The 24,874-nt window shown below is 41.6% G+C and overlaps 1 long non-coding RNA gene across 1 annotated transcript; it reads right to left on the bottom strand.

Annotated features, from left to right (window-relative positions):
- Positions 1-15,916: 15,916 nt before the first annotated feature.
- Positions 15,917-22,847, bottom strand: LOC144370210 (uncharacterized). Its single transcript, XR_013430105.1, has 3 exons — positions 22,752-22,847; positions 16,119-16,562; positions 15,917-16,014 (listed from the first exon to the last, which is right to left on the bottom strand). It is a non-coding gene; the product is annotated as an uncharacterized LOC144370210 (long non-coding RNA).
- Positions 22,848-24,874: the final 2,027 nt, after the last annotated feature.

The raw sequence follows: 24,874 nt of genomic DNA, 5'->3' as shown, positions 1-24,874 counted from the left end.
GAACTCAATGACACAATCAATAACCTAGACTTAACAGACATATATAGAATATATCAACCATCATCAAGTGGATACACGTTCTTCTCAAAAGCAGCACATGGATCCTACTCAAAGATAGACCATATATTATGCCATAGGGCGACTCTCAGTAAATATAAAGGCGTGGAGATAATACCATGCACCATATCTGACCATAATGGAATGAAACTGGAAATCAATGATAAAAGAAGGAAGGAAAAATCCTGTATCACCTGGAAAATAAACAATATATTACTGAATGATCAATGGGTTACAAAAGACATAAAGGAGGAAATCAAAAAATTCTTAGAGATAAACGACAATACAGACACAACATACAGGAATCTATGGGACACAATGAAAGCAGTTTTAAGAGGGAAATTCATTGCCTAGAGTTCATTCCTCAAAAAAAGAAAAAAACGACAAATAAATGAACTCACACTTCATCTCAAAACCCTAGAAAAGGAAGAGCAAAACAATAGCAAATGTAGTAGAAGACAAGAAATAATTAAAATCAGAGTGGAAATCAACGAAATTGAAACAAAAAAAAATTGAGAAAATTGATAAAACTAAAAGTTGGTTCTTCGAAAAAATAAATAAGATCAACAAACCCTTAGCCATGCTAACGAAGAGAAAAAGAGAGAGAACTCAAATTACTAACATACGGGATGAAAAAGGCAATATCACAACGGACACTACAGAAATACAGAAGATAATTAGAAAGTATTATGAAACCCTATATTCCAATAAAATAGAAGATAGTGAAGATATCGATAAATTTCTTAAGGCATATGATCTGCCCAGATTGAGTCAGGAAGACACACACAATTTAAACAGACCAATAACAAAGGAGGAAATAGAAGAAGCCATCAAAAGACTACCAACCAAGAAAAGCCCGGGACCAGATGGGTATACAGTGGAGTTTTATAAAACCTTAAAAGAAGAATTAATACCATCAAGCTGTTTCAAGAAACAGAAAAAGAAGGAGCTCTTCCAAATTCATTCTATGAGGCCAACATCACCCTGAACCCAAAACCAGACAAAGAAACTTCAAAGAAAGAAAACTACAGACCAATATCTCTAATGAACCTAGATGCAAAAATCCTCAATAAAATCCTGACGAGTCAAATACAAAAGCATATCAAAAAAATTGTGCACCATGATCAAGTAGGATTCATCCCTGGGATGCAAGGCTGGTTCAATATACGGAAATCAATAAATGTTATTCACCACATCAATAGACTTAAAGATAATAACTATATGATCATCTGGATAGATACAGAAAAGCATTTGACAGAGTACAGGATCATCCCTTTATGTTTAAAACACTAGAAAAACTAGGGGTAACAGGAACTTACCTCAACATTGTAAAAGCCATCTATGCCAAGCCTCAGGCTAGCATCATTCTAAATGGAGACAAACTGAAGGCATTCCCTCTAAAATCTGGAACAAGACAGGGATGCCCTCTCTCACCACTTCTATTCAATTTAGTTCTTGAAATACTAGCCAGAGCAATTAGACAGACAAAAGAAATTAAAGGCATAAAAGTAGGAAAAGAAGAACTTAAATTATCACTATTTGTGGATGACATGATAATATATTTAACAGACCCAAACGGGTCTACAAAGAAACTTCTAGAGCTAATAAATGAATTCAGCAAAGAGGCAGGATATAAAATCAACACGCATAAATCAAAGGCATTCCTGTATATCAGCGACAAAACTTCTCAAAGGGAAATGAGGAAAACCACTCTATTCACAATATCCTCAAAAAAAAATAAAATACTTGGGAATCAACCTAACAAAAGAGGTGAAAGATTTATACAATGAAAACTATAGAACCCTAAAGAGAGAGATAGAAGATGATCTTAGAAGATGGAAAAATGTACCCTGTTCATGGATAGGCAGAACTAACATCATCAAAATGGCGATACTACCCAAAGTTCTCTACAGGTTTAATGCAATGCCAATTAAAATCCCAACGGCATTTCTTGTAGAAATAGATAAAGCAATCATGAAATTCATATGTAAAAACAAAAGACCCAGAATAGCAAAAGCAATTCTAAGCAGGAAGTGTGAATCTGGCCGTATAGTGATACCAGATTTCAGACTGTACTACAGAGCAATAGTAACAAAAACAGCATGGTACAGGTACCAAAACAGGCGGGTGGACCAATGGTACAGAATAGAGGACACAGAGACCAATCCACAAAATTACAACTTTCTTATATTTGATAAAGGGGCTAAAAGCATACAATGGGGAAGGATAGCATCTTCAACAAATGGTGCTGGGGAAACTGGAAATCCATATGCAACAAAAGGAAGCTGAATCCCTTTCTCTCGCCATGCACAAAAGTTAACTCAAAATGGATCAAAGAGTTTGATATCAAATCAGAGATTCTGCATCTGACAGAAGAAAAAGTTGGCTCCGATCTACACATTGTGGGGTCGAGCTCCAAATTCCTTAATAGGACACCCATAGCCCAAAAGTTAATAACAAGAATCAACAAATGGGACTTACTTAAACTAAAAAGTTTTTTCTCAGCAAGAGAAACAATAAGATAAATAGGAATCCTACATCCTGGGAACAAATTTTTACTCCTCACACTTCAGATAGAGCCCTAATATCCAGAGTATACAAAGAACTCAAAAAACTAAACAATAAGATAACAACCCAATCAAAAAATGGGCCAAGGACCTGAATAGACACTTCTCAGAGGAGGACATACAATCAATCAACAAGTACATGAAAAAATGCTCACCATCTCTAGCAGTCAGAGAAATGCAAATCAAAACCACCCTAAGATACAGTAAGATTGGCAGCCATTATGAAGTCCAACAACAAGTGCTGGCAAGGATGTGGGGAAAAGGATACTCTTGTACATTGCTGGTGGGACTGCAAATTGGTGTGGCCAATTTGGAAAGCAGTATGGAGATCCCTGGGAAAGCTGGGAATGGAACCACCATTTGACCCAGCTATTACCCTTCTCGGACTATTCCCTGAAGACCTTAAAAGAGCATACTATAGGGATACTGCCACATCAATGATCATAGCAGCACAATTCACAATAGCTAGACTCTGGAACCAACCTAGATGCCCTTCAATAGATGAATGGATTAAAAAAATGTGGCATTTATACACAATGGAGTATTACGCAGCATTAAAAAACGACAAAATCATGGAATTTGCAGGGAAATTGATGGCATTAGAGCAGATTATGCTAAGTGAAGCTAGCCATCCCTAAAAAACAAATGCCAAATGTCTTCTTTGATATAAGGAAAGCAACTAAGAACAGAGCAGGGAGGAAGAGCATGAGGAAAAGATTTAACATTAAACAGAGATGAGTGGTGGGAGGGAAAAGGAGAAAGAAGGGAAAATTGCATAGAAATGGAAGGAGATTCTTAAATTACATATAAGAGGTTGTGAGGGGAAAGGGGAAAAAAACAAGGGAGAGAATTACAGGCAGATGGGGGTAGAGAGAGAAGATGGGAGGGGAGGGGGATAGTAGGGGATAGGAAAGGTAGCAGAATACAACAGTCACTAATATGGCATTATGTAAAAACGTGGTGTGTAACCAATGTGATTCTGCAATTTGTACTTGGGGTAAAAATGGGAGTTCATAACCCACTTGAATCAAATGTATGAAAGATGATATGTCATGAGCTTTGTAATGTTTTGAAAAACCAATAAAAAAAGAAGGAACAAATTATTAATATATGAAAGACCATGTATGAAGCTCAAAAGCATTAGAGATGCAAAAGAAGCCATATGAGCCCATTTATATGCTTGTGTTAATCTGCTTTTCATTACTGTAATAAAACACCTGACATAGTAAAAAAAAAAAAAAAGATTACCAACCAAGAAAAGCCCAGGACTGGACAAGACCTTTAAAGAACTAATACCAATACTCTTCAATCTATTTCAGGAGATAGAAAAAGAGGGAGTACTTCCAAATTCATTCTACGAGGCCAACACCATCCTGATTCCAAAACCAGATAAAGACACTTCAAAGAAAGAAAATTCAGACCAATATCCCTAATGAATATAGATGCAAAAATCCTCAATAAAATTCTTGCAAATCGGATACAAAAATATCAAAAAGATCTTGCAGCATGATGCAAGGCTGGTTCAATCTACAGAAATCAATAAATGTAATTCACCACATCAATAGGCTTAAAGATAAGAACCATATGATAATCTTGATAGATGTAGAAAAAGCATTCAACAAAATACAGCATCCTTTTATGTTCAAAATTCTAGAAAAACTAGGGGTAACAGGAACTTACCTCAACATTGTAAAAGCTATATATGCTAAACCTCAGGCTAGCATCATTCTGAATGGAGAAAAACTGAAGGCATTCCCTCTGAAATCTGGAACAAGACAGGGATGCCCTCTCTCACCACATCTATTCAACATAGTTCTTGAAACACTGGCCAGAGCAATTAGACAGATGAAAGACATTAAAGGCATAAATATAGGAAAAGAAAAACTTAAATTAGCACTATTTGCTGATGACATGATCCTATACCTAGCAGACCCAAAAAGTTTTAGAACTAGTAAATGAATTCAGCAAATTCAACACCCATAAATCAAAGGCATTCCTGTATATCAGTGACAAATTCTCTGAAATGGAAATGAGGACAACTACCCCATTCACAATATCCTCAAAAAAAAAATACCTGGATATCAATCTAAAAAAGAGGTGAAAGATCTATACAATGAAAACTACAGAATCCTAAAGAAAGAAATAGAAGAAGACCTTGCTCATGGATAGGCAGAATTAATATTATTAAAATGGCCACATTACCAAAAGCACTTTACAGATTCAGTGCAATTCTGATCAAAATCCCAATGGCATTTCTTGCAGAAATAGAAAAATCAATCATGAAATTCATCTGGAAAAATAAGAGACCCAGAATAGCTAAAATAATTCTAAGCAGGATGAGTGAAACTGGTGGTATCGTGATACCAGATTTTAAACTGTACTACAGAGCAATAGTAACAAAAACAGCATGGTGCTGGCACCAAAACAGGCTGGTGGACCAATGGTACAGAATAGAGGACACAGAGTCCAATCCACAATATTACAACTTTCTTATATATATTAGACAAAGATGCTAAAAGCATGCAATGGAGAAAGGATAGCATCTTCAACAAATGGTGCTGGGAAAACTGGAAATCCATATGCAACAAAACGAAATTGAATCCCTTTCTCTCACCATGCACAAAAGTTAACTCAAAATGGATCAAGGAGCTAGGAATCAAATCAGAGACTCTGTGTCTAACAGAAGAAAAAGTTGGCCCTAATCTCCATCATGTGGGGGCAGGCCTCAACTTCCTTAATAAGACACCTATAGCACAAGAGTTAAAACCAAGAATCAACAAATGGGACAAGTTCAAACTAAAAAGTTTTTTCTCAGCAAGAGAAATAATATGTGAGGTGAATAGGGAGCCTACATCCTGGGAACAAATTTTCACCCCTCACACATCAGATAGAGCTCTAATCTCTAGAGTTTACAAAGAACTCAAAAAGTTAAACAACAAAAAATAAATAAATAACCCAATCAACAAATGGGCAAAGGACTTGAACAGACACTTCTCAGAAGAGAATCAATCAACAAATACAATCAAATCAATCAACAAATACATAAAAAAAATGCTCACCATCTCTAACAATCAGAGAAATGCAAATTAAAACCACTCTAAGATACCATCTCACTTCAACAAGAATGGCAGCCATTATGAATTCAAACAACAATACATGCTGTTGAGGATGTGGGGAAAAAGATACACTCATACACTGCTGGTGGGACTGCAAATTGGTGCAGCCAATTTAGAAAGCAGTATGGAGATTCCTTGGAAAGCTGGGAATGGAACCACCATTTGACCCAGCTATTCCCCTTCTCAGACTATACCCAAAAGACCTAAAAAGAGCATACCACAGGGACACAACCACATCAATGTTTATAGCAGCACAATTCACAATAGCTAGACTGTGGAACCAACCTAGATGCCCTTCAATAGATAAATGGATAAAAAAAATGTGCCATTTATACATAATGGAATATTACTCAGCACTAAAAAATAACAACATCATGGCATTTGCAGGGAAATGGATGGCATTAGAGCAGATTATGCTAAGTAAAGTTAGCCAATCCCTAAAAAACAAATGTTGAATGTCTTCTCTGATATAAGGGGGTGACTCAAAATGGGATTAGGGAGGAAGAGCATGAGAAGATTACCACTAAATAGGGAAGAGAGGTGGGAGGGAAAAGGAGGCAGAAGAGAAATTTCACGGAAGATGGAAGGAGACCCTCATCATTATACAGAATACATGTATGATGTTGTGAGGATAAAAAAAAAGAAGTGTGTCACATTAGATTGGGTACAGAGATGTGATGGGAGGGGAGGGGAAGGGGGGATAGGAAGGGCAGCAGAATAAAATAGACATTATGATTGCTGTATGTATATAGGTGACTATGACCAATGTGATTCTGCAACCTGTACAATCAGAAAAATGAGAAATTATACCCCATTTGATTCAAATGTATGAATTGTCAAGATCATTGTACTATCGTGTGTAACTAATAAAAATAACCCACCTGGCCTGGGTGCCAAACGCAATCTGCCTTAAGATCTGATAGTAACATTGGCATCTGCTGTTAAAACTCACTTTTCCAGTCCCACATGCTGCAAGGGACAATACGAAAGGAGAAGACAAGCTGCAAGCACAGGTCACAGAGACTAGGCAAAGCCACTACCTACCCGTTGGTTCCTGCCCACTGGGGAAATACAAATAAATAAATGGAATGCAACCAGGTGAGGGAAGCTCAGGGAGCCTTTGCCTGGACAATGGGCATTGGGCTCCATGATGCTTTCCATCACTTCCGCAGGAAGCCTAGAGGAGCAACCTTCCTGGTTCTGCCTACCACATTTTCATGGGCTTCCCATTGGTCCTTCTACTGTCACTCAGACAGGACTTCTGGTCCCACCTTCCAGCCCCTAACCTATACTTCCTGTTTCAGACTTGCTGCCAGGAGCTATGCAGAGCCTACATTTTTAAGAATGCCCACCTGTAAATGCTAACAAAAGGCATCTTTTTCAGGCAAAATCTAATTCCACGGGTTTCTACATTGCATCCCTAAATTTTTTTTTTGAGTTAAATAACCTGAATTTTCTCTATGTTTATGTTACTATGTAATACTATTGATGAGAGGTATTCAACATATGCTTCTTTATATTTTGTCTTTAATTTTAAAGGGGGATACATTTGCTTGTGGCAGGAAAAAAAGCTGGCAGTGTTCCTGTGATAATCAAGGTATCTTTATTTTTTTCAACTCTATATAATTATAAAAATTTAAAAAAAAATATGTACACAAGTATTTCAGCTACATCACGTGACGACACATATAAGAATGCAGTCCTGGGGGGGACCCAAGATGGTAGAATAGAGGAGGTACTGCTTCTGGCTGCTCTGTGGAATTACACCAAGAAAACCGTCAGGCGTCGTCTCCACGGGTTCTCACCTAGACGGAACACATCTCAGAGCCTGCGACAGGACCCCTATACAGCGGATTTTCGCAGAAACCATCAGAGCTGTGTTAAGTAAGCCTCTGTGTTCCACTAAGACTCTGGACTCTGGACCCAAAGCCCGCAGTTCTAGCGCATACACAGCTCTCAAGCGGCATAGCAGAATCACCTCATCAGCACCTCTGCAGAACTGCAGACTGCACTGCACTCCCACGCAGGCCACTCAGCTGCTATCTAGCCACAGCACAAGGTCATCCCAGCTCCCCGCACCTCACCAGACACCCCAGCACTGGAAGCAGACCGACTCCATCTTGGAAAACCTCTCTCGCAATTTTTTGGTGGGCATTTTTTGGTGAGCATGACTATCGGCTCCGACCTCCGTTTGAACAGGCAACCACGGCAAAGCCAGTCTTCTGAGTAGGCATCCCTTGGGATTGAGCTACACTCACCTATTCTTTTGTAATCCTACCCCTTTGCCTTGTTTGGGATAGAATGTTCCATGGAAACTCGCTTTGTGTGTCCCCTTCTCTTGCTCTGCCTTTGGGTATGGCCTTCCTCAAGTCAGTCAATCTGCTGACAGCAGACATCATGAAACTAGACTCAACCCCCTGAAAACTGACACCTTGCCTCATACGAATGGCTTCTCCCCAGTAAAAGGGTTCAGCACATGCTAGTCTCTCCCTTTCTCTGCTCTCTCTTTTTCCGTGGACCCTTAAGGTCAGAGAAGCCATTACTGGACCCAACTAAAAAGGTATCTCTGTCCTGGAGTGACCTTGAATGAGTCATGAGAAAAAACAACACTCCTTGATTTATACCCAAAGGACTTGAAAACAGCATACCACAGGGACACAGCCACATCAATGTTTATAGCAGCATAATTCACAATAGCTAAGTTGTGGAACCAACCCAGATGCCCTTCAGCAGATGACTGGATAGGGAATCTTTGATATATATACACAATGGAACATTAATCAGCATTAAAAGAGAATAAAATCATGGCATTTGCAGGTAAATGGATGGAGTTAGAGAATTTAATGCTAAGTGAAGTAAGCCAATCCCAAAAAAACAAAGGCCAAATGTTTTCTTTGATATAAGGATGATGACTCATAATGGCAATGGGGGGAACATGGGAGGAATGGAGGGACTTTAGATAGGGCAAAGGGGAGAGAAGGGAATGGAGGGGGCAAGGGGGTTGGAACATGGTGGAATGAGTCACACATCATTACCCTAAGTACATTATGAAGACACAAACAGTGTGAAAATACTTTGTGTACATTGACTTGAAAAATTGTGCTCTATGTGTAATATAAAATCAATTGCATTCTGCCATCATGTATAACAAATTAGAATAAATTCTAAAAAAAGAATGAATTGGAAAATCAAATACAAGAGGCTTACAGGACACCAAATATACAAAATTACAACAGATCTACACCAAGGCACATTATATGAAAATGCCCAGCATACAGAATAAGGATAGAATCTTAAAGCCACAAGAGAGAGGAATCAGATCACACGGGAAACCAATTTGAATCTCAGCAGATTTTTCAACCCAGACCCTTAATCCCAGGAGATCCTGGAACAACATATACTAAGCTCTGAAATCAAAAATGAGTCCAACCAAGAATCTTATACCAGCAAAAATTAAGCTTCAGACTTGATGATGAAATAAAAACCTTTCATGATAAACAAAAGTTAAAAGAATTTACAATGAGAAAGCCTGCACTATAAAGCATTCTCAGCAAAATATTCTAGGAGGAGGAAATGAAAACAACAATGAAAATCAGGAATTTTAACAGATCAATTTCAAGCAAGGAAACAGAAGACACCATCAAAAGCCTACAAACCAAGAAAACCCAGGACCAAAGGGATTCTCAACCAAGTTCTACAAGACCTTCCAAGAAAAATTAACACCAATACTCCTCAAATTATTTCATGAAATAGAAAAGAGTTTCTTCCAAACTAGTTCTTATGACACTAGCATCACCCTGATACCAAAATCAGACAAAGACCCATCAAAGAAAGAAACTTCGGACCAATATCTGTGATGAGCATAGACACAAAAATTCTCAATAAAATCCTGGCTAATCATATACAAAGACATATTAAAAATGCAGCGCACCATGACCAAGTGGGGCTCATCATATGGATGCTGGGTTGGTTGAACATACCTGTGTCAGGAGCTGCCCTGGATGCAGAGGCCTGAAGTCCTGAAGCACTGAGTTCTGACCATTTCTTGCCTCAGTCTGGAACAGCAGTGACAGGCAGCAGTGACTTGGGTGTTTCTCCACTCGGATAATGAGGTGTGGTGGCTCCGGGTGTAGTTACACTCACCCATCCCTTTATAATCCTACCCCTTGCCTCATTTGAATGACTTCTTCCCAATAAAAGGGTTCAAGACATGCTTCTGTCTCTCTTGCTTGCCTGCCTTGCCCCCTTGTAGGAGCTGCAGCTGAGGAGGACTCTAAAGTCACCACTGAGCAACTGTTGGGAACCCACCTACCATGGGACCAGGTGTGGCCAGCTGCTTTGGTAAGAATCAGGTCCAGCCCCACTAGACAGGGTTCTCCCCACTGGATCCTTTATGGACGCCCTCCTCCCATTCTAAGGGGTGTGAGAGGAGAGCTAAAGGAACTGGGCACCATCACACCGAGGCAGCAGATGCTGGCCTCACTCAGCCCTGACCACATACACCACTGAGTTGGGAACAGCCACCCATGACCACTGATGGCCACCCTTTAAACTAGGAGAAGCTGTTTGGGTGAAAGAATGCAATGTCCAACCCCTAGAGCCTCTTTGGAGGGGTCCATTTCCTGCCATTTTATCCACCCTGCTACAGGCCCAGGTGGACCATGACTTCACCACAGCACAGTGAACCCGCTTCACAGGACTAAGGGGGCACTCCAGGTCCAGCTGCACAACACAAGGTGACCACCCAAAATAAGAAATCTGCATAGAGAGGACCCGAGGATAACCGCCCAGAGCTGACTAATCTACGCTCCAAAGCAGCCTGAGGAACTGAGAGTCCTCAAGGTAAGTGGGCTATGCTTACCTCCCTAGTCTTCCCACTGTAATGCTTTGCCCTGTCACCCTTCACCCCTCTGTTGTCATGGTCCTAGCCTTAATTTTTGCTTAGGATTAGCAGAGACTGCTCTGGCTGAGGGGCTCTGGGTTAAGCTTCTATTAGCAGTCTTGTACCTCCTCCTGACAGGGCTCCATGCTCTTGGAGATGTCTGATCTGGCTCCCGCTGTAGACTTTCGCTGCTCATCCTGTCACCCACACGTTCACATGACTCCATCAGGAGTCTGCACGGCCCCACTTTATCAGAGCTGCTCCTCCTGACAGGGACCGGTCTCAGGGACCTGCAGGTATAAGAAGACCACCTACTCAATCTGCCAACAAGGGGTCAATACATTTGTTTCCATCCACAGTGTATCCCAACAGAAGAATGGACGGAGGCAGATCACGGGAAGGGCACGTGGAACAGGCCCATTAATTTACAAAGTTCACCTCACTGATCTAAAGCAACCAGTGTCAGTACTGTTGTGCAAGTGGTGTCATGAGCGAGACTTGGGCACTTGTTGAGAGCTGTCATGTGTCCCCCACAACATGTGGAGACATATCTGGGGAGAGGAGGTAGAGGCTCAATGACAAGCCCATGTGCAAACAGCCTGCATGTGGCATGTGGTCCACGGGGGCTTAGTAAGCTGAGTTATTTTGTCCCTTTTGGAGTTGTCTCTCACGGGCCACTTGGCACAGTGAGAGAAAAACTGCCCCACTACAAAAGGGTGTCCCTACACCCAACTGTAATCCAGGAGCCTGGAACCCTTTCAATCTCACTATTCTTGACCCTGTAGATGGAAAAACTCACTGCCCAACTGCTGGACAAGGCACTGACCCCGGGACTGTCAGGTTCTTCAGAGGGGCCAGAGGGGTCACAACCTCGCTTAAGTCTTCCTGCCACCAGGGCTTTCCCTCCTTTTATGAGGAAATGAAGAAAAGCCCACCTCCTATCTCCACCACCACCAGAAACCTGTCCCTACCTTGGAGACTGCAGTCAACCTCTGAACGTCTCTTCTTGTTATGTGTGTGGAGGAACCAATGCAGGGAAGGCTGAAGAGCTGGACCCACATCAGTCCTATAGTAGAACCACGTCTCCCCATTCAACACTGGTGTTCAGTTCCTCAAAACCTCAATCTTGGAAAATATCTTCCTGCCTGAGAAGAACAAGAGTTTGATCATCTTGGTCCAGACTCTAACATGTCTGGGCCAAAAATTGTTAACCACCCAGAAAAAACAGCAGTGGCGATTCTTAAACCACACAGAACAGACCCCACCCCTTGTCACTTTTCTCTAACCTCAAACAGGCCTGGTCTAGAGTTGCCATAGAAATCGAATGACAGGCCCCAGGTGGACTCTACTGCCTGTGCAGAAAGGTCGCCCATGCTGAGCTGCCCCGATCCTGTGCCAGGGCTTGTGTACTGGGGACAAGTCGTCCTCCTTTTTCCTCCTTCCATTAGCTAGAGGGGACAATTGGAGGTCCCAGTACATGAAGACCAAGGGCCCCAAAAAGAGCAGTGAGCCCTAGCTATTGGTGACTGGAAAGAAGATGAACAGCCCCTGATAGCAGACAATTCATTATTATGGCTCAGCCACCTGGGCAAAGGCTGGGTCCTAGGGTAACCAAACTCCCACTGATGTGTTAAACTGTACCATCAGGCTACAGGCTGAGGCTGAAATCATAACTAACAACACCACACAAGCCCTGTTACTGGCCTAACAAAGTCCTCCAATGGGCAATGCTATCTATCAAACCACTTGGCTTTCGACTACTTGCTGACTTCTGAAGGTGGGCTATGTGGGAAATTTAAACTGAGCAATGTTGCTTACCAACCGATGGAGACAAGATCATAGAAGAAATTACAGATGGTATGAGAAAGATCGCCCACATCCCAGTCCAGACCTGGAACCCTGGAGCCCCAGGGAATTGGTGGGAGGATTCAAACTCTCCTAAGCATCGTGGTTTTAATGCCTGCTCCTACCTTGTTACTCCTGGTCAGAAAATCTGTCTCCATCCTCATGGAGGTGATGGTTGAAAGAAGGACGGCTGCACGCTTAACATTATGGAGACAGAAGCCGTTAAGTCACGAAGACACTCTTTGATCCCAAAGGGATCTGAGCATCAAAGGGGCTAGTGCAGCAGGTGCCCTCTTCAAACAAAGGCAGTGTGGCTCGGCCAGCACACAACAGCTGGATTTGACATGTCACAGCCAGCTCCTGTGTACCATGCACAGCTACAGTAACCATGTGTGCCTGCACCCATTGCCCAGACAAAGACAGGTATCAGTATTTTCTAGGCACAATTATAATTCTGCCCACACTCAGGAGGCATACACAACCATGCTGCACCCCATACCCTCTGCCCCCTGTGTATCTGTGCAGCTCTGCTGCAACATCCTTATGAATTTATAGTCTAGGAAAACATGTAAAAATGTATTTTTCCATATAAAGCAAATATATTTTTCCATGTAGACAAAGGGGCTGGCAGGGGCTATATAAGGCAAAGCCTTGCTGCATTTGGGGGCTCAGCCTTTAGATATAATCTCATGGAGTTCCTTGCCAGCACGAAATAAACACCACTTCCTATTGAAAGCCCAGTGCCCTGTCTCTCTGTTTGCAAATCCGACAACATCATTCTTACCAATGTAAATTGACCTTTTTGTTTTGGTTTTATGTTCTGTGAACTGAAAAGTCACTTGGATCATTAATTAAACTTATGAGTACTCATTCATAAGCCAATCTTGATACCACGTACATGATAATGGACACAAGCACATATGTAGATACACACAGGTGTGCACACGTCCATAAAACAGAAACAGAGATCCTGGAGCTTTTTTGCAGGTAGATCTCCTCAGGTAGGAGACAACGCTACAGACGTTTATTAAAAGTTCTATTAGATTTAACCCGTTAGAAGTTAGAACAGAGCCTATCAGACTCTCACACTACGACTTAAACACAGGGCAAGCTGCACAGCCAGAAACGTTAGGCACAGAGTCTGGCAGCCAGGGTGGACACCGACAGCATCAAACTGACTCCCATCGTCACGATCATGTCTACGCCCTCCTTAGGGCTCAGTAAAAGGATGTTTTTTCCCAATGTATTTGAGAGCTAACCCTTGAAAAACTGACCTCTGAATAGGAGAGAGCAGGGGGAAAAAAAGAATTAAAAACTACAGTAAGACAAAATAAGACCAATTGGAAATAATATACATGTATAAAGTAATTTAGGCACACAAAACCATAGGTGAATTTACCAGTAAAACTGACATTAAAAATTTTTCTTTTCCTCAAAAAATTAAACTGCCGTAACTACTCTAAGGAAGGAGCACACAGAACACCTTCATCAGATCAGCGAGCACGTCTGGGTGAGATTCCAGTCAGTCTAGATGCACAAAGAACATGGGAGCACGTGAAATCCTCAGGAAGAGGCTTCTTAACAAAGAAAAATTATTCATATAGGATTTTTCTGGATTTTTTCCTTGCGATCATCTAGAGAGAAAAGAAAGCCCCGGAAGAATTAGGGTGTCCCCTGATATTCCTGGGCCTTTGTGTTGGCTTCCTGAAGTTGGGTCCCTGCTGGATTGCCTCCACGTGGCCTCTGCAGTGCCCTCAAATGGCTTAGATTTGAGCAGTTGGCATTTTTAGATCCCTTTAGTAATTATTGAGAGCAGAATCCAGAGTACGAGGAAGTGCCACAGTGGTTTGGATTAAAAGGGACCCTTTTTCCCTCTGGTCTCGAAGTGCTCTGGGCAACTGCTCAGACCAGTTTAGCTGTAAGAGGGAGATGTAGGTCATGCTCCCCTCAAAAGTGCTCTCTCCCTGAGCCCCAACTAGTTTGGGGGCAAAGCTTTAATACATTAACCATGAGGCCTCTTTCCCCAGGGTTTCAAGGTCACAGGAACTCCATCTCAGAGTGCTGTGCCTGATGGCACGTGACCCATCTGACAAGGGGGAGAAGGCGTCCCTTGGCATCCCTCCAATGTCTGAGCCAGATCAAGGCATCCCTGACCCACCATGGACCTCAAAGTTGTTGGCGACCACCCCCTGAGGACTGACGGGACTCAGGTCAGTTGGATTAATCATCCCTCACTAATGCATCCCTCAAAGTCCCCTCATTCCAAGTTTTATCTCCTGTGATCCTCAAAATGTTCCAGACCACATGGTGAGGCTGGGCTAGGATTTGGGCAGGTTGGACTAACCCGCTCCTTACCAACAGATGACCAAAATCCCCTTTGTGTTCCTCCCCTCGCACAGGGAGAAACCCTGACTTCCCTGTCCTGGGTCTACCCTCACGTCAACTGCTCTAGGCATCCCAAAGGAGACAAGCCAGTGGCTTTTCTGCCATATTACTGAGACGGAGACAAGCTCCCAAGAGCCACACGTCCTGGGCCAGTTCCAAGCTTTCCCAGTGTCTGAACCTGCCAGTCTGCATTTGCCATCTTACTGATAATTAGAGGCACTAAAGCCCTGTCCTAGTTGTTGTAAAAAGGAATCTAATTTAGACAGCCAGTGATGATGTCCTCCCTGCAGAAGACCCAGTGTTTCAGACCCTCAACCTACCAGAGAGGGGGTAGTGGGGCTTTTCCCAGGGAAAATGGCATGATTAGAAATCTAGGGACCCGTTATTCTTCCAACTAGGATAAGATCATTTTTTCCTATAGTATGATAAAAGTATCAACTGGCAGAACCGAGTACTGGGACAGGACCTAAGCCCCAACTCCATTTTTCCTAAGGAGGTTTCTACAAGGCAGAGAAAGAGAACTCGCTTGCCCACAGGTAGATCGATGGGTGGGCTCTGCCTCAGAGCGGTCAGACCACACCGAGAAGTTACCTCAGCCGGGGAGCCAAGGAGCAACCGAGCTACCAAGCGAGGTATTTTTCATGCATCAGTTTACTGAATACTGTGATGTATCAATCACCTTGAACAACACGGCCTGTGGACAGGCCACCTCCCCTAATGGCTTCTGCTTCTGTAACACACTTCCTGCTACAGACCCCTACCCAAAGCCTTTGGTCAGGGGGGTTTTTTAAAGCCCCCAATGACAGAACAGGTCTGAGATGAAACCAAATGGCCTATCAATGTTGAGGAAACTGAATCGGTGTTCCGACTTTGGAGCAGAGACCCTCTGCGCCCTCCCCACCGCTGAGCGGCTGAGCTTTACCCAGCAGCTGTGCTATCAGTTTGTGACTGGCTGACAGTGTCCCGGTGACTATGATAGAGATGGTGTACAAGATGGTGTACAGGACCCCAGGAAGAGAGCAAAGTGACAGAGCACGCGTACGTCTGTTTCACTCACCCTTCCCGCGATCCCTCTGCAGGCCACCAGGAAGAAACCAGGGTTTCAAGATGAGCTTAGACCGCCCACTTCACCAATGTCCTCAGGGCTCCTGTCTCGAAAATTCTGAAGAATAAAATCTACAATCACTGAATAGAAAAGTAGTGGGCTGCCACTGTCGCCCTGTTCTCCAGGCGCCACTCCACTGCCACCAACCCACTTTCGCTCACCTGCCACCATTACTGCTGCCCCTGCATCCCAGAGGTCCACTGGCTTGGGGCTTGCAGGTTTGGTTGCACATGGCCACCTCCATCCTAGACATGGATCACTGGTCAGGTCAGTGCCTCGACGGCCAGGGTCTTCCAGCAGGTTTGCCACCACCACCATCTCAGGACGCAGTCACCTCTGTCGGGGGACACCAGCCAGGAACTGGAAGTCCAATGCCATGGGTTCCTACAGGTTTGGCTGCACTTGGGGTCTTCTTGTTGGGAAGGCTGGTGACCACCATCTCACTACTGCTTCACAGGGTCACTCCGTAGAGTGAGCATATCCCCAGTGATCTCTGCAAACTGGACCAGCACTGAGATCTTGCAAAGTGCCAAGCCTGGGGCATCTGAAACCCAGACCCATGGGCAGTGACTGGGTCTTCCTGGGCCGGTCTGGCTCTGGCAATCCTGTGAAAAGTCAAGACAGGCTGAGAAACTTTTCTACTCTGACAGGAACAGTTGTTTAGTGCTTCATCAGATTTTTCTTTTTTCTTCTAACATCTCTACCATATCTGAAACCATATATTTTTCATGCATCAGTTTACTGAAGACTGTGATGTATAAAATGGTATTTTTAAGTTTTGTTGTGTATTCTCATATTTTTAATTTTTGTTTCTTTGTACACATTTTTCCTCTTGCTTGCTGTTTTCCTAGATTCTGTCTTTTCTCCAGCTAATAGCCAATCTCTACCCATTCTTCTTCTACTTCCTATGGATTTTTACTTCTGGCTTCTCTCCTCCCTCATGGACATCAGATCCTATACCACTCCCCCACCAGTACAGAGGATTGAATGCAGGGGTGCTTAACCACTCAGCCACACCCCCAGACCACTATACCACTTCTGTCCTCTGTCCACCATTTGAAATTGTAAACCCTTTCAGCAAATTTACTGTATATATTATAGACAATAGTTGAACTCATAATTTATTGTAAGTAATCTGTGGACATCTTAATAGGAACTAGTGAGTTTGGGGACTATATTTTGTTTGGGTAGTGTTGATATTGGTCTCCCACTTAAAACAAGGCACTAGAAACCTTCAGGAATACTGTGAGTCTGTGCTGCCCCAGATTCATACTGCTAGGTGGGAAAACACAAACACGAAAACAAGGGGAAAAGCACCCCAAACAAACCAAGATGCCCCAATAACAGAATCCACTGACAACACAGTAGAAGAAATGCCAGAGGAAGGAGTTTAGAATGTACATAGTCAGACCAATCTGCAAAGTAAACCAGAGTATAAGGAGTGAAATCAAAGAGAAAATATAGAAAGTAAAAAATCATCTCAATAAAGAATTAAGGATTCTTTATTGAGATGATTTTTCATCTCAATGAAAAAAAAGCAGAAATCCTTGAAATGAAGGAATCAATAAACCAAATTATAAATTCAACAGAAAGAATCACCAACAGACTAGACTACTTGGAAGACAAGAACCTCAGGCAATGAAGACAAATATATAATCTTGAAAATAAAGCTGACCATGCAGAGAAGATGGTAAGAAACCATGAACAGAACTTCCAAGAATTATGGGATAACATGTTAAGACCAAATTTAAGTGTTATCAGGAGAGATGAAGGACCAGAGATACAAGCCAAGGGAATGTACAATCTTTTCAATGACAATATTTTCAATAATAATCAGAAAATTTGTACAATCTTTTCAATAATATCAGAAAATTTCCCAAACCTAAAGAACAACATGGAAAATCATATGTAAAAGACTAACTGGACCCCAAATGTACAAAATTACAGCAGACCCACACCAAAATACATTATAATAAGAATGACTAACACAAAAAGATAAAATCTTAAAGGCCATGAAAGGAAAAAATCAAATTCCCTATGGGGGAAATCAATTCAGATCTCAACTGATTTCTCAACCTAGACCCTCAAAGCTAAGAAGAAAGTCCTGCAATATATTTCAAGCTTTGAAAGAAAGTAGATACCAACCAAGAATTTTATGTCCAGCAAAATCTTCAGATCTTTAGATGAAATAAAAACATTCCATAATAAAAGTTAAAAGAATTCACAACTAGAAAGCCTGCACAACAGAACATTCTCAACAAAATATTCCATCAGAATGAAGTGGAGGGGAGTGACAACCAGCAAAGGGAAGAACTACACTAAAGGAACAGCCAATCAACAGAGAAACTAAACCAAATTTAAAGCCAGAAATAAACCAAAATGACCAGAAATACAAATCATATCTCAATAATAATCCTGAATGTTAACAGGCTAAACTCATCAATCAAAAGACAAAGACACATCAAAGAAAGAAAACTTCAGACTAATATCCCTGATGAACATAGATGCAAAAAATTCCCATTAAAATTCTAACAAATCACAGACCAAAAAAAAACGTTTAAAAGGGGCCAAGGTTGTAGCTCAGTGGTGGAGCACTTTCCTAGAATGTGTGAGGCACTGGGTTCAATCTCCAACACCACATAAAAATAAATAAATAAAATAAAGGTATTAATGCCATCTACAACTAAAAAAAAATTTTTTTAAAGATACTGCACCACGATCAAGTAGGTTTCATCCCAGGGATGCAAGGTTGGTTCAATAAATGGAAATCAATAATATAATTCATCACATGCAGAAAAAGCACTTCACAAAATACAGCACCCCTTCATATTCAAAACACTAGTAAAACTAGTTAGTAGAAACACACCTCAACACTGTAAAAGCTGTCTATGCTAAGTCCAAGGTCAACATCATTCTAAACAGAGAAAAATTAGAAGCATTCCCTCTAAAAATTGGTACAAAATAAAGGGCATGCCCTCTTTCACCACTTCTATTCCACATAGTCCTTGAAACACTGGCCAGAGCAGACTGGAGAAATGATACACCCAGGAAAGGAAGAAATCAAACTGTCACTATTTGCACCTATGACATAATTCTATATATCCAAAAAAATTCTACCAGAGAACTTCTATAACTCATGAAGGAATTCAGCAATGTAGCAGATTATAAAATCAACACCCATAAATCAAACACATTCCTGTGCATCAGTGATGAATATGTGCTGAAAAAGAAATGAGGAAAACAACCCCATTCACAATAACCTCAAAAAAAAAAGTACTTGGGAATCAATGTAACAAAAGAGGTAAAAGACCTCTACAATGGAAAATACAGAACACTAAAGAAAAATTGAAGAAAACTGTAGAAATGGAAAGAATATAGTCAAAATGGCCATACTACCACAGTGTAATACAGATTTTATGCAATTCCTATTAAAATCCCAAAGACATTCATCACAGAACTAGAAAAAGTAATCATGAAATTCATTTGGAAAAATAAGAGACCCAGAATAGTCAAAGCAATCCTTATCAAGAAGAGCAAAGCAGAAGGCATCACAATACCAGACCTTAAACTGTACTTCAGAGCTATAGTAAAGAAAATTGAATGGGATTGTTACCAAAACAGACAAGTAGGCCAATGGTACAGAACAAAGGACACTGAAGATAAATCCTTGTAAATAGTTATCTCTTACTAGATAAAGGCACCAAGATCATTCACTGCAGAAAGGACAGCCTCTTCAGCAATGATGCTGGGAAAACTGGAAATCCACATGTAACAACAAAATGAATTAAACCCCTATCTCTCACCCTGCATGAAAGTCAACTCAAAGTGGATCAATGACATAGGCATGAGAACAGAAACCCTGCGGGCTAATAGAAGAAAAAGTAGGCCCAATCTTCACCATGTTGGCTGATGATATGACTTCCTTAACAAGACTCCTAAACGGGGTGGGTTTAAACTAAAAAGCTTCTTCTCAGCAAAGGAAACAAGTAACAGCATGATAAGAGAGCCTATAGAATGGGAAAAAATCTTTACCACATGCACCTCAGAGAGCTCATTAATCCCCAGGATATATAAAGAACTCAAAAAATTTCACACCAAAAAAACAAACAACCCCATCAATAACTAGGATAAGGAACTGAACAGACACTTCACAGAAGAAATAAGACCCATCAACAAATGAATGAAAAAATGTTCAACATCTTTAGCAATTAGAGAAATGCAAATCAAAACCAAGATTTCACCTCACCCCACCTGGCATGGCAATTATCAAGAATACAGACAATAAGTGCTGGGGAGGGGGAGACACACTCATACATTGCTGGTGGGAGTGAAAACTGGTACAACCACTATGGAAAGCAGTATGCAGTAGTCCTCAGAAAACTTAGAATGGAACCACCTGACCCAGCTACCCCAACTCCTCAATTTATAGCCAAAGGACTTAAAATCAGCATACCACAGTGACACAGCCACATCAATGTTCACAGCAGCTCAATTCACAATAGCTAAGCTATCTTCAACAGATGAATGAATAAAGAAAGTGTGGCATATATACACACAATGGCATATAACCTTAAAGAAGAATGAAATTTGCCTGTAAATGGATGGAGCTAGAGAATATCATGCTAAACAAAATAAGCCAATCCCAAAAAACCAAAGGCCGAATGTTTTCTCTGATAAGCAGATACTAATTCACAATGAGGTAGAGGCTGGGAAAAACAAGAGTTCCTATAGATTAGGTAGAGGAGAGTGAAGGGAGGAGAGGCGGTAGGGATATAGGAAGGCTAGTAGATTGAATCAGACATTATTACCCGCTGTACAAACATAACTATATGACTGGTGGGTTTCTACATCATGTACTATCCAAATAATGAGAAATTATACTCCATCTACATATGATGTATCAAAATACATTCTACTATCACGTATAACTAATTACAACAAATTTTTAAAACTTGGTTAAAGCATTGTGTATTTAAAATTAAAAAAAAAAAAAAGTAAACAGAGCAGGATTTACTTAAGTGAGAAGTGCTAGAACTCCCACCACGCGGGAGGGGGCCTGATAGCAGAAAAACCCATTTTGGTGTGCCAGCTTAGGAGTGTAAGTATGGTTCTGAGTAGGCCACGGAGTAAAACATGTATTGAAAAAATATCAAGGCTTCCATCCAGGGTTCACCCCACCTTCCTCCCTGTGACTTCCATCTGGGTTCACCCTACCTTCCATTTTTCACCTCAGGGACAAAGGAGTTGGCTGGAGGTATTCCAGGTGAGCCTCAAGGTCTTTTTACATTTAAAATAGGCCTTGATGGTTCTTGTGTTTGAATAAGACTAACCATTGATAATTCACCATTTTCTCCCATCAGAAAATTTTTTTTTTTTTTTACAAAAACACCGCTGCGTGTAGGGACTGACGTATTGTCCTGATCAATCTATTGAAAGGAAAATGCATGCCAGCTTTACAGGCGAGACCAATGCAGTTGCACAGGGTTCCTGCTTTTAAAAAGGTCCTGTGCTTTAATTATCTGAGGTTCCTGATTTAAAATTCAGGAATTTACCAAAAAAAATTAGCTTGAATTAAGTTGCACTTGGTTTTATGTCTTATAAATGAAGTCTGATGGGAAAATGGAGGCTGTGCCAGGAGGCCTGGAGCCTGGGAACATGCAGTTTGACTTCCCCCACCCTAACTGGATGAGTGTTGACATTTATTTTTGGTTTGGTTTTGGTTTTTCTGACAGAAGATTGGATTTAGGAGTGCTTTACCACTGAGCTAGATCCCCATTCCTTCTTTTTTTTTTTTTAGACATGGGTTTCATCCAATTGCTGAGGCTGGCCTCAAAGTGTGATCCTTTTGCCTCAGCCTCCCAGAAAGTTGCTGGAATTAGAGGCATGTGCCGCCATGCCCTTGCAACATTGATTTGTTCTTTAACCAAAATTACAAACTGGTCATTTCAATCATTAACAAACATTAGAGCACCAACTATGTGCCCAACATTGTGGATACAACTGTAAAAACCCTAGTCCCTGCCTTCTGTCACACTTACAGGGGTGTAAAAAAAAACACCATATTTTAAACCATTTCAAAGTTTTAAACACAGGTTTTAGAAGAAACAAAGAACATGCATTGAGGCATTCAAAGTCTTAGCATATTACCAACATCACCTACCAAATCCACAGGGAGCAACATCAGTCGTGCACAAAATTTTAAAGCAGTTCTAACACCATCAGGGACAACACAGGTGACCTATGATCAGCCACCAACACAGTCCTCTAATCCCAAGTTGACTTAGAATGAAGGAAAAAATGCAAGGTCTAAATACTTTTTGACGAGAATTATGTTGTTATAAAGCCATAACAAAAACCTTAGCAGAGAAAGGGAAAACGGATGATGCCCCTCTGAAACCGAACGCAGCCTACAGGAAAGGCACGAGCAAAGTTCCCTGGAGGAACATCTCATCTGTGCACACTTGGGCCACCAGGAAAGCGTCTTGCTACTGCGTGAGAGGACTTTCGAGGTCCTCACGACAGAAAAAAAGGCTTAAAAGGAGAACCGGCTAGAGTGTACACTGCTCCTCTACACCGAAAACTATCCAAACCCTCCAGTGAACACGACAAACCCTCAACTCTTAAATGCAGTAACAGCAGCAGGACCCCGCCCTTCAGAGCACAGAGTCCCAGGGGCTGTGACCACCACCCCGGCTCCTCTGACAATAAGCCGTCTGGGAAGAATGGAGAAGCACTTTAGGCTGAGAAAAGTCCTCCCGAATAAGGAAAAGCCCGCTTCAGCACCACAGTCATACCCGAGAAGCAGACCTTCCTGCTGCGGTCACCCCGGCCCTCTGGTTCCCGGCTTCGGCCTGATCTCGGACCCAGCGAGGTTCAGCACACACCGGACCACGCACGGGAAAAGACTGGAGAACGTGAGCCCGAGCACCCCTTTTATAGGCTCTGTATTCAAATGAGGGCTCCTGGAAGACTCATTCTGATTGGAGGAGAGGAAGCTTACAGGTCTACTCTGATTGGATAATTTTCTAGTGCACCGACCAATCAGAAAATGAAAGATGAAGCTCCCTCGACCAATAATACCTTCGCTATGCCTCCGCCTGCCCCACTCCTCTCCCTACGAGTTAATTCTGACGGTTTTTTCAGATTTTTTCCCTCTTAATCCTTACTCAGCACAATTCATATAAACACAAGCATTCAAAAAAAAAATACCAAAATGTTGGAAGTGCTTTAGCCTCACTCAAATATTACTGCAAGTCATATGCTTTATGCTTCTGTATCTCTGCTATGATGAAATATCTGTATATAGAGTTTGCCTATTTTTATTTCTTTTATTTTTTTTTTCTTTTAGTTAGCTTTTAGGAATTCTTTGTACATGGTAGGTACAAGTCCTTTTCAGATACATGATGTCCCCTCACTTTCTCCTGAACAAACTTTCTCCCTTTTCCTTGGACATTGTCTGTTACTTTGTTATTTTTTAACAGAGTCCAACTATTATTTTTTTTTCTGTTGGGAATGCTTTGAGCATTGCATCTAAAACTTATTTCCAAATTCAAAGTCTTTCTTATTTTCTGTAGTCGTAAGGCTTTCCTACTCTGCTTTTAGGTATACAATTCATTTTGAAATGAAGTTCATGTAGGTATAAAAGAAAAAAATGTATGTATCTAAGTCTACATTTTTTTCAACTATTGTTATGGGGAGCCACTTCAGAAAAATCCGAATCAAAATCAAAGAGAGCTTTATTGACCTGGCCAGAGACTGTCACCCACCCATAGAGACTGAAGCTCTGTGGGACAGCAGCAACTTCCTGGCCTCTGTCTTGGGAATTTTAAGGATGAACCACAGCTCAGGGACTTTCCTTAGTGTCATGCAAGCAAGCCAATTGTAGAAGCTAAGCAACAATTAGCACAGCAACTCAAGATAGTCGCATCTTGGGTTTGAGCAGGTGTTACACAACCATATCCTGTGTTTGGGCAGGTGGTTAGTGGGGAGGAGAATCTACTAACCATCTATCCTGGGTTGAGTACATTTCTTCGGGTACAAAGTACAGAAAACAATATATGATAAGAAAACAGCTTTCATTTCAGTTTCTCAGAAACAGCTCTTATAACAGTTTTTTATAGAAAGCAGAAAAATGGAGTCTTAGGCCTGCCTATGACAGTTCTTGCTTTATAATTATCTCACTTATCAAAATCTTATATCTATAATCTATATTTTTACTAATCTATAACCTGTAACTTACACTCTTGTATCAATAAGAGTGTATTTATCAGTTCACACCACAACACTCTTAGGTATACAATTCAGTTTGAAATAAAGTCCGTGTAGGCATAAAAGGAAAAAAGGTGTCTAGGTCCACTTTTTAACTATGGATGTCCAGTTGTTCCAGGATGTGGATATTTATGCATCTTCAGCTGTGTTCTGAGATTTAACTTGACTACTTGAACACAGCTTGTCCTTTCCAAGTCTTCCTTTTACATTTTGATGGATGGGACTGGAGCAGCAGTTCATCTGGGAATAGTTTTTTCCCATTTTAAATCAGGACCCTCCTTCGTGTTCTCCCTTTTAATGCCCCATGAATGACGAGGGGTTCCATTATGGTCACAGGAGAGCGGGTTGTCCCAGCTCTTCTTGAGCTCTGAGGATTGCTCTCTCTGATTCTTGTGGGGTATTCCCCAAGCCCAGGGAGTTTCCCCCACTCACTGCTGACCAGTCCTCAGCTGAAACACTCAAGGCCCCTGCAGACCTGGACTCCTCCCTTCCCCTCTCTCCCTCTCTCTCTCCCTCTCTCTCTCTCTCTCTCTCTCTCTCTCTCTCTCTCTCTCTCTCTCTCTCTCTCCATCCTTCCCTGTCCAAGGCTCTGCAAGCTGCAGGCGCCTGTCCTTCCCAGCATGAAAACTGCGTCCGCTGTCCAGGGCCT

This window comes from Ictidomys tridecemlineatus, chromosome 13, assembly GCF_052094955.1.
Source record: "Ictidomys tridecemlineatus isolate mIctTri1 chromosome 13, mIctTri1.hap1, whole genome shotgun sequence".
NCBI lineage: Eukaryota > Metazoa > Chordata > Mammalia > Rodentia > Sciuridae > Ictidomys > Ictidomys tridecemlineatus.
Note: the sequence above shows the minus strand (reverse complement) of the source record. Positions and strands in the feature narration are given on the sequence as shown.